The sequence below is a fragment of the Salvelinus fontinalis genome, chromosome 13, assembly GCF_029448725.1.
Source record: "Salvelinus fontinalis isolate EN_2023a chromosome 13, ASM2944872v1, whole genome shotgun sequence".
NCBI classification, from domain to species: domain Eukaryota; kingdom Metazoa; phylum Chordata; class Actinopteri; order Salmoniformes; family Salmonidae; genus Salvelinus; species Salvelinus fontinalis.
In genome coordinates this window covers 5243345-5254950 of record NC_074677.1, presented here as the reverse complement: position 1 = coordinate 5254950, position 11606 = coordinate 5243345, and positions in this window count along the sequence as shown.

Genomic DNA, 11606 nt, shown 5'->3' with positions numbered 1-11606 from the left:
TATGAGCTACTCCAGCTCATCAGTTCCAGGTCAGATGATAACATCTTGGTTTTCCATGTAAGGCTTGTATGCAGGAGTATTTTCAAGTTAGATATGAGTTGTAATAAAGGGAACAATGCCTGCTAAATGGCCCAAGTCATTTATTTACAAGGTGAGCTGACGACAGCAATTTGGGTGACACTTAGAGTTAGGCCAAGGTTTAGGGTAAGGGTTTAGTGCTGCTGCTGTAAGTACCAGTCTAGGGTTATGATCAGCTAACCCTAATCCAACACTGAAGTAAAGTATCACATGTTTTAATGCAGTATGTCTCTGTTACAAACACATGATTCCAATGATGTCATGATCCCACTTGGTATCATTGGTCACTGGTCTGGTCATGGTCTGGTTCAATTGGATAGACAAAATAATGAGTGCCAAGGTCATCTATCATTTCCTCTCTCTATTCCATATTCTGCTGCTCTAGACTTTGAGTACATTCCCACCGTGGAGTGACTGACCAGTTGAAAAGGGAAACATTTACTGTGACTCAGATTGATTTAAATTGCTTTTCAAGCAATCATGAGGAAAAGAGACATATTGTAGGGGAATGGTTCCTCCAGTCATTTCCTCCATATGTTTTATCAGTGCCAGATAAATCACCGTGACAGCCAAACAGGAGCCAGGAAGCGAGACACTGTGACTCCTGCTGAACACAACACACACACACACACACCACACCACACCCCTCCCCTCACCATACAACACACCCCACACACCACACCCCTCCCCACACCACACCTCACCCAAACCCCACACACATCAACACACCACACCACATCACACCTCACCCCTCCCCTCACCACACAACACACACCACACACCACACCACACCCCTCCCCACACACACCTCCCCACACACACAACACACCCCACACCACAGCACACACACCACACCACACCCCTCCCCACACACACCACACCCCTCCCCACACACACCTCCCCACACACACAACACACCCCACACCACAGCACACACACAAACACCAAACACCACACCACACCTCACCCCTCCCCTCACCACACAATACAACACACCCCACACACCACACCACAGCACACACACCACACCACCCCACACCACACCCCACACACACCTCACCCAACCCCACACACATCAACACACCACACCACATCACACCTCACCCCTCCCCTCACCACACACCACACCACAGCACACACACCACACCACACCCCTCCCCACACACACCTCACCCAAACCCCACACACATCAACACACCACACCACAGCACACCCCTCCCCTCACCACACAACACAACACACCCCACACACCACACCACAGCACACACACCACACCACACCTCACCCCTCCCCTCACCACACAACACACCCCACACACCACACCACACCACACCCCTCCCCTCACCACACAACACAACACATCCCACATACCACACCACAGCACACACACCACACCACAGCACACACACCACACCCCACACACCACACCACACCCCTCCCCACACCTCACCCCTCCCCTCACCACACAACACACCCCACACACCACACCACACCCCTCCCCTCACCACACAACACAACACACCCCACATACCACACCACAGCACACACACCACACCACAGCACACACACCACACCCCACACACCACACCACACCCCTCCCCACACACACCTCACCCAACCCCACACACATCAACACACCACACCACACAACACCTCACCCCTCCCCTCACCACACACACCACACCACACCCCTCCCCACACACACCTCACCCAACCCCACACACATCAACACACCACACCACACCCTCACCACACCACACCACACCACACCACACCCCTCCCCACACCACACCACACCACACACCTCACCCCACACACCACACCACACCACACCCGTCCCCACACACATCAACACACCACCTTATTACAATAACAACACACTGACTGACAGCCATATGCTGAAGGCTTCTTCCATCGCTCCAAACAAACTCTTTCAAAAGGGGCACAGCACCGTTCAGGTGATGAAGAGAGACTTGTAATCACTTCTCTTGACACTGTGATAGTAGGAGACCGGGTGGGAAGTGAAGTTGTCACTTACCATGGGCGACATCTCACTTATCCTATGATTAGGGAAAAATGGGAATTAAGCCAACTGAAGGGAGGAGATGTTGTGTTATGCAGGCATACAGTTCCTCATCCTAACCTTCTTATATGGTATGGATCATTATGGATCAGTATGGTATGGATCATTGTGGATCAGTATGGTATGGATCATTATGGATCAGTATGGTATGGATCATTATGGATCAGTATGGTATGGATCATTATGGATCAGTATGGTATGGATCATTATGGATCAGTATGGATCAGTATGGTATGGATCATTATGGATCAGTATGGATCAGTATGGTATGGATCATTATGGATCATTATGGATCAGTATGGTATGGATCATTATGGATCAGAATGGTATGGATCATTATGGATCCGTATGTTTTGGATCAGTATGGTATGGATCAGTATGGTATGGATCAGTATGGATCCGTATGTTTTGGATCAGCATGGTATGGGTCAGTATGGATCAGTATGGCATGGATCAGTATGCTATGGATCCGTATGGATCAGTATGGTATGGATCAGTATGGTGTGGATCAGTATGGATCAGTATGGTATGGATCACTATGGATCAGTATGGTATGGATCATTATGGATCAGTATGGTATGGATCATTGTGGATCAGTATGGTATGGATCATTGTGGATCAGTATGGTATGGATCATTGTGGATCAGTATGGCATGGATCAGTATGGTATGGATCAGTATGGTGTGGATCAGTATGGTATGGATCAGTATGGATCAGTATGGTATGGATCAGTATGGATCAGTATGGTATGGATCAGTATGGATCAGTATGGTATAGATCATTGTGGATCAGTATGGTATGGATCAGTATGGTGTGGATCAGTATGGTATGGATCAGTATGGATCAGTATGGTATGGATCAGTATGGATCAGTATGGAATGGATCAGTATGGATCAGTATGGTATGGATCATTGTGGATCAGTATGGATCAGTATGGATCAGTATGGTATGGATCAGTATGGATCAGTATGGATCAGTATGGTATGGATCATTGTGGATCAGTATGGATCAGTATGGATCAGTATGGATCAGTATGGTATGGATCATTGTGGATCAGTATGGATCAGTATGGATCAGTATGGATCAGTGTGGATCAGTATGGATCAGTATGGATCAGTATGGATCATTGTGGATCAGTATGGATCCGTATGGTATGGATCAGTATGGATCAGTATGGATCAGTATGGTATGGATCAGTATGGATCATTGTGGATCAGTATGGATCATTGTGGATCAGTATGGTATGGATCAGTATGGTATGGATCATTATGGATCAGTATGGATCAGTATGGTATGGATCAGTATGGATCAGTATGGATCAGTATGGTATGGATCAGTATGGATCAGTATGGTATGGATCAGTATGGATCAGTATGGATCAGTATGGATCAGTATGGATCAGTATGGTATGGATCAGTATGGATCAGTATGGTATAGATCATTGTGGATCAGTATGGATCAGTATGGTATGGATCAGTATGGATCAGTATGGTATGGATCAGTATGGATCAGTATGGTATGGATCAGTATGGTATGGATCAGTATGGATCAGTATGGATCAGTATGGTATGGATCAGTATGGATCAGTATGGTATAGATCATTGTGGATCAGTATGGATCAGTATGGTATGGATCAGTATGGATCAGTATGGTATGGATCATTGTGGATCAGTATGGTATGGATCATTGTGGATCAGTATGGTATGGATCAGTATGGATCAGTATGGTATGGATCAGTATGGATCAGTATGGTATGGATCATTGTGGATCAGTATGGTATGGATCAGTATGGTATAGATCATTGTGGATCAGTATGGATCAGTATGGTATGGATCAGTATGGATCAGTATGGTATGGATCAGTATGGATCAGTATGGTATGGATCATTGTGGATCAGTATGGTATGGATCATTGTGGATCAGTATGGTATGGATCATTGTGGATCAGTATGGATCAGTATGGATCAGTATGGATCAGTATGGATCAGTATGGATCAGTATGGATCATTGTGGATCAGTATGGTATGGATCAGTATGGATCAGTATGGATCAGTATGGATCATTGTGGATCAGTATGGTATGGATCAGTATGGATCAGTATGGTGTGGATCAGTATGGATCAGTATGGTATGGATCAGTATGGTATGGATCAGTATGGTATGGATCAGTATGGATCATTATGGATCAGTATGGTATGGATCAGTATGGATCATTATGGATCAGTATGGTATGGATCATTGTGGATCAGTATGGTATGGATCAGTATGGATCAGTATGGTGTGGATCAGTATGGTATGGATCAGTATGGAATGGATCAGTATGGTATGGATCATTGTGGATCAGTATGGTATGGATCATTATGGATCAGTATGGTGTGGATCAGTATGGTATGGATCAGTATGGAATGGATCAGTATGGTATGGATCATTGTGGATCAGTATGGTATGGATCAGTATGGAATGGATCAGTATGATTCAATACCAATGACTATGAAATAGTCCAACTGAAAATCCATGCATTTTACAATGCATTTTTTTTTAAACAATATATATTTTGTGTTATGTAAAATATCAACCTAACAAATGTTGATTAGTATTTTGGAGGGCTACTGTTGGGTTAGCAGAGCATGTGTTGTGTTATTGTGATTCATAAACCCTTCACTCTGGAGCTTTTGGGGAATTTTTCACTTCCGCATGAAAAGAGCAGCAACGTCTCATTAATTTGCTTCCAGATAAGGTCCATTGTTTGTTACCTGAAGGCTAAATCAGAAACCAGACCTGCTCCTACACCGATCTCACTCAGAGAACAATAGCCCTATTTTGTTGACCTCTTTAGAATGATCTCTTGGGTTTCTGTTTCACTTTTTAGTGATTGCTTATACTCAATCATGATGTTATCTGTAACAGATGGGTGAACAATAGAGACATTACAGGACCACCGGAAGCATGAAACAGCATGAAACAATGAGATAATGCAATCACAATCTGCAACCTCCTTACACATTTATCAGCTAGACGGTAAACAATGTTACCGTAAACAAGACAAGCAATTGGTTGCTGTGTGTGATCGTTTTGGTTTCTTTCTTTTTTATTCAGGTCATTTTACTTCCTCTGCAGACACACTGTGCCTCCATTTGATGTGTCGGGGTTATGAGTCATATTGTAAATATATGTTCTTCAGGCCCCTTCACTCTTCCATATAATGTCCGGCCTTAATGTTTCTACTTCCCAACAGTTGCTTAGACATTTTCACGGCCTCTGCTTTCATTTGAGTCCTTATAGTCATTTATGATTCTAACATGTGTGCTGTTTCAATGCGTAAGCAGTATGTATTACAGTAGCACATACATTGTATCCTCTTGGCCTGACAAGCCCCCCCCCCCCCCCCCCCCCCCCCCCTGTATAATACAGCATGTGGGCAGGTAGTCTCACCTCCGAGTGTGCGATGCCAACAAACATGAGGGATAGTTACACAGCACACTTCCCTGTGTCAATAGGTCTGCTTACATTGTATGTAATCTAAGAAATGCCAAAGACTCTCAAGAGTGATGGCCTCCCCCGATTATTCTGGTCAGCAAAGAAACATACATTCCCCACCTCCCACAGCATCAGTTGCATTACACGTTAGTCATTTAGCAGACACTCTTATCCAGAGCAACTCACAGTAGTGATTGGATGTATTTATGTACTTTTTCCTAGTGCCCCATGGGAATCGAACAAACAACCCTGGGAATTGCAAGCACCGTGCTCGATCCACTGAGCCACACGGGACCACCGTAGAGACAATAAGCCTGTATGCAGCAGATTGTTCCATGATTTTATCAATTCATAATGTTGTTTTTATGTACCATCTGGATACAAAATCATTCTTAAAATAAACAAAAAAAAAACACATGCAAATTTTACAGCTGTGTTATGCACAGCCAGACATAGCATTTATGGCTAATATCGTACATGCTGTGCTTTCAAATGTAAACGCGGAATCTCCATTCAACCTCTTCTGCTCTGTGTTTGGTTGGTGAAGATATAACCTTGACAGGAGTAATACAACAAAGCAGAATAAATATCCTGATGAAGAGAAGTATTGTACAAAGTACTCCACGGTGTAGCAAAGTCAGAGTCGAAATGTGATTTTGATCAGTAATGCAGAGGTTGCCTAAGTTTCTTGTAAGATGAGTGAAGTGGAGGAATGTAGTGAAAACACTCTCTTTCAAGTGTTATATGATGTGCCTTCTGGAAGGATCATAACATCTGAAAAATATTCAAGTCAATGGCTATTGACATGGAATAGACAATAAAAACTCTGACTTACTCCCAACTCATTTTGTTTTACAAAAACAGTATTTTTTTTATTCGTCTTTTATTAGTCTTCACAGAAAGACTGAATCGCAAAAGTAATCACATGCTTTTCTGTTAATATTTACCTAAAGTCAAAAGAAGACTGACTCCTAATCTATCTGCTGAAAGAACAAACCCAAAGTGGATGATATTGATAAAGGGCCTAATCATTTAGCTTACAGTTGTTCTGAGAGCCTGTTTCAGCCAAACCCACACAATTACTATGTGAGAAATAGAATGAGAAATTCAAGATTCTGATCATTTTACCATCTATTAGGCTTTTACTGAAGAGACGATAATACTGCGATTTGTATATTGACTCGTACAAGTTGCGAATTGACATTGAAGTAAACACATACACATACAGTACTGTTTCAAAAGTTTGGGCTCACTTAGAAATGTCTGTGTTTTTGAAAGAAAAGCTATTTTTTTGTCCGTTACACTAACATCAAATTGATCAGAAATACAGTGTAGACATTGTTAATGTTGTAAATGACTATTGTTGCTGGAAATGGCAGATTTTTTATGGAATATCTACATAGGTGTACAGAGGCCCATTATCAGCAAACCATCACTCCTGCGTTCCAATGGCACGTTGTGTTAGCTAATTCAAGTTTATCATTTTAAAAGGCTAATTGATCATTAGAAAACCATTTGCAATTATGTTAGCACAGCTGAAAACTGATGTCCTGATTTAAAGAAGCAATAAAACTGGCCTTCTTTAGACTAGTTGTGTATCTGGAGCATCAGCATTTGTGGGTTCGATTACAGGCTCAAAATGGACAGAAACAAAGACCTTTCTTCTGAAACTCGTCAGTCTATTCTTGTTCTGAGAAATGAAGGCTATTTCATGCGAGAAATTGCCAAGAAACTGAAGATCTCGTACAACACTGTGTACTACTCACTTCACAGAACAGCGCAAACTGGCCCTAACCAGAATAGAAAGAGTGGGAGGCCGCGGTGCACAACTGAGCAAGAGGACAAGTACATTAGAGTGTCTAGTTTGAGAAACAGACGCCTCACAAGTCCTCAACTGGCAGCTTCATTAAATAGTACCCGCAAAACACCAATCTTAACGTCAACAGTGAAGAGGCGACTCCGGGATGCTGGCCTTCTAGGCAGAGTTGCAAAGAAAAAGCCATATCTCAGACTGGCCAATAAAAAGAAAAGATTAAGATGGGCAAAAGAACACAGACACTGGAAAGAGGAATTCTGTCTAGAAGGCCAGCATCCCGGAGTCGCCTCTTCACTGTTGAAGTTGAGACTGGTGTTTTGCAGGTACTATTTTAAAAAATCAGCTGCTTCCAGCTACAATAGTCATTTACAACATTAACAATGTCTACACTGTATTTCTGATCAATTTGATGTTATTTTAATGGACAATTTTTTTTATTTTCTTTCAAAAACACAGACATTTCTAAGTGACTCCAAACTTGTGAATGGTAGTGTGTATATAACTTGTGAACGGTAGTGTGTATACATATATATATGTGTGTCTGTGTTTTCGTCTGTGTTTTTGAAAGAATAGCAATATATAAAAAAGCAATATATATATATATGTATAGAGAGGCTAATACAAAAACTGCCTGATCTTGCGATAACTCACGTTATGTTTCACTTAAAGTGAAACAAAAAAATTAACTAAACGTCAGTGCAGCCATCAGTCTGCTAGACCAGGCTAATCTTCACAGCCATCAGTCTGCTAGACCAGGCTAATCTTCACAGCCATCAGTCTGCTAGACCAGGCTAATCTTCACAGCCATCAGTCTGCTAGACCAGGCTAATCTTCACAGCCATCAGTCTGCTAGACCAGGCTAATCTTCACAGCCATCAGTCTGCTAGACCAGGCTAATCTTCACAGCCATCAGTCTGCTAGACCAGGCTAATCTTCACAGCCATCAGTCTGCTAGACCAGGCTAATCTTCACAGCCATCAGTCTGCTAGACCAGGCTAATCTTCACAGCCATCATCCATTAAATCTATCCCAAGTAACAATCAGCCCAAAGAGCCCAACATGAAAAGGCAGAAGGCAGAGCCAGGCAGCCTTCCTTCCACTGGGGAACTGTTGGCTTCTGTTTCCATTATTTATCCTTTAGTAAACCTTCAGCCCTCTCACAGCGAACACTGATGTTTGGAGCGTTTAGTGCTGCGATGTTTAAATCAACAAACCCCTTCATCATTTCCATTTGTGGGTGTTTTCCCTGCAGATTCATCCAGAAGAAAACAGTTGGTGTAATTGGTACAAGTCAACAGAAGAGACAGACAGGGGTAATACATGAATAATAATTCATAACTACTCCCAGTGTGCCCTGTCAGATGTTCCACCTAGCTTGACGAGATTCACCACACACACTGCAGTACATTTACATTTAAGTCATTTAGCAGACGCTCTTATCCAGAGCGACTTACAAATTGGTGCGTTTACCTTATGACATCCAGTGGAACAGCCACTTTACAATAGTAGCATCTAAATCTTTTAAGGGGGGGGGGGGGGGGGGATTTGTCTTGACATCGTTCACATTCCATGTGCTGAATGCTCTGGGCTTTTGTACATTTTTGTTGAGCTAAAAAAAAGATAATTGCTCACTGTTTGAAAATGTCTGTAAAGTAAAGGTGTTAAAACTTAGAAAAGTGTCTCTTGGAAAAAATGGGTTCTTGTTAAACTTGGAGCTGGTTGAATTTGGGATTTCTACAAATGTCAATAGGATTTATAAAACAGATTAGGTGCAATGTGGACTCATCTTGACTTCAGACCACTTTTAAGGTTTGAAAACATCTGACAAACTTTGATGTGGGGTGAACCATCCCTTTAAAAAGGGTCTCCTAACAGCCATTCATTATTGAGCAGCAGTTCAAATGTCTCAGGTGTTTTCAGGGACAGTTCCCTCTTTCGGCTTTGGTCAGACTCAGCCCCATTATCTCCTGTTGAACCAATTACAGCAGGACAAGTTTTTATTTCGTTTTTTTTTTACATGTTTGACTCAGGCTTCTGCTTCGCACTATTTGGGTTGATGGGAGTCAAAAGAGTTTATGTGCTCAAAGTCGGGCTTGGAAAGCAGAAAGAAAAAAAGCCTTGGGATTAAAACTTGTATTATCCATGTTTTTTGTTCAAAGTTTTAAGTGACAAAGACATGTGCAGCTCTCAAAAGTGAGAGAAGATATATTCTGTAACATCTTCTCTTTCTCCCTGGATTCAGCGCCCGTCCGACACATCCATATCTGAGAGGGGAAAGAAAGACATAGCGCTGCTCCTGTGATCTATGTCTGAAAACGCTTCATACAGAACCAGACAGATGGTGAAGGGAGAGAGAGAGAGAGGGAAAAAAATCACATTGAGGCCTGCATAAAGGAACGCCCCACAGTCCTGCTACACTGGCGCTTCCTCCAACTATTTTTACTCATTAATCTTAAATCATGGCTGCTCTCCCATTTTGTAATTGACATTGTGAGAATGCCAGGGATTTGTTAAGGGAGATGCTGAGGGGAAAAAAGGACCCAGGCTAATTTGAATTAATAGGCGACACAGACGTCAAAGTTGACAGTGACCTCTAAAACAAGCCCCGGCTCATTTGATGGGACTAAGTTTTCTCATCTCCACCGCTGTCTCTCTGCCTTCACCATGCCACAGTATCAGCCTCTCACAGTGAGAACCCACAGGGATGAGAGAAGAGAGAGAGAGAGAGAATTTAAGACTGACAGGAATAAGGGAAAGGTTCAGAGAGAGGCTAGACAACTATGTCAGGAACCAAACATTCCAAGATGGAGAGAGAGAGGAGAGAGATAAAGAGGGGGGAGAAGCATAGAGAGGGAGGGGGGGGGGGTTACACAGAGAGAGCAAAAATATATAGATTTAGAGTTGGATAAACTAGGATTCACAAGGACATATACAGGATACTACCCTCCACAACACTATGTCACCAGGACATATACAGGATACTACCCTCCACAACACCATGTCACCAGGACATATACATGATACTACCCTCCACAACACTATGTCACCAGGACATATACAGGATACTACCCTCCACAACACTATGTCACCAGGACATACACAGGATACTACCCTCCACAACACTATGTCACCAGGACATATACAGGATACTACCCTCCACAACACTATGTCACCAGGACATATACAGGATACTACCCTCTACAACACTATGTCACCAGGACATATACAGGATACTACCCTCCACAACATTATGTCACCAGGACATATACAGGTTATTACCCTCTACAACACTATGTCACCAGGACATATACAGGTTATTACCCTCTACAACACTATGTCACCAGGACATATACAGGTTATTACCCTCTACAACACTATGTCACCAGGACATATACAGGTTATTACCCTCCACAACATAATCTTCAATCCAAATCAAAACTCCAAACCTACAATCTGATTTTGGACAAAATTACCTGGAAAGAGTCCAACTGCCAAGGAGTCCTACTATAACAGCCTCCACTCCTCTGGGAAGGCTTTCCACAAGTTAATGGAACATTCCTGCTGGGACCTGCTTCCATTCAGCCACAAGACCATTAGTGAGGTCGGCCACTGATGTTGGGCGATTAGGCCTGGCTCGCAGTCGATTTATCCCAAACGTGTTTGATGGGGTTGAGGCCAAGGCTCTGTGCAGGCCAGTCAAGTTCTTACACACCGATCTTGACAAACCACTTCTGTATGGACTTCACTTTGTGCACTAGGGCATTGTCATGCTAAAACAGGAAAGGGCCTACCCCAAACTGATACCACAAAGTTGTAAGCACAGAATCGTCTAGAATGTCAATATATGCTGTAGCGTTAAGATTTCCCTTCACTGGAACTTAGGGGCATAGCCCGAACCATGAAAAACAGCCCCAGACCATTATTCCTCCTCCTCCTCCACCAAACTTTACAGTTGGCACTATGCATTCGGGGAGGTAGTGTTCTCCTGGCATCTGCCAAACCCAAATTCATTTGTCGGACTGCCAGATGGTGAAGCGTGATTCGTGATTTGTCACTCCAGAGAATTCACTTCCACTTCTCTAGAGTCCAATAGCGGTGAGCTTTACACCTCTCCAATCAACACTTGGCATTGCGCATGGTGATCTTATGCTTGT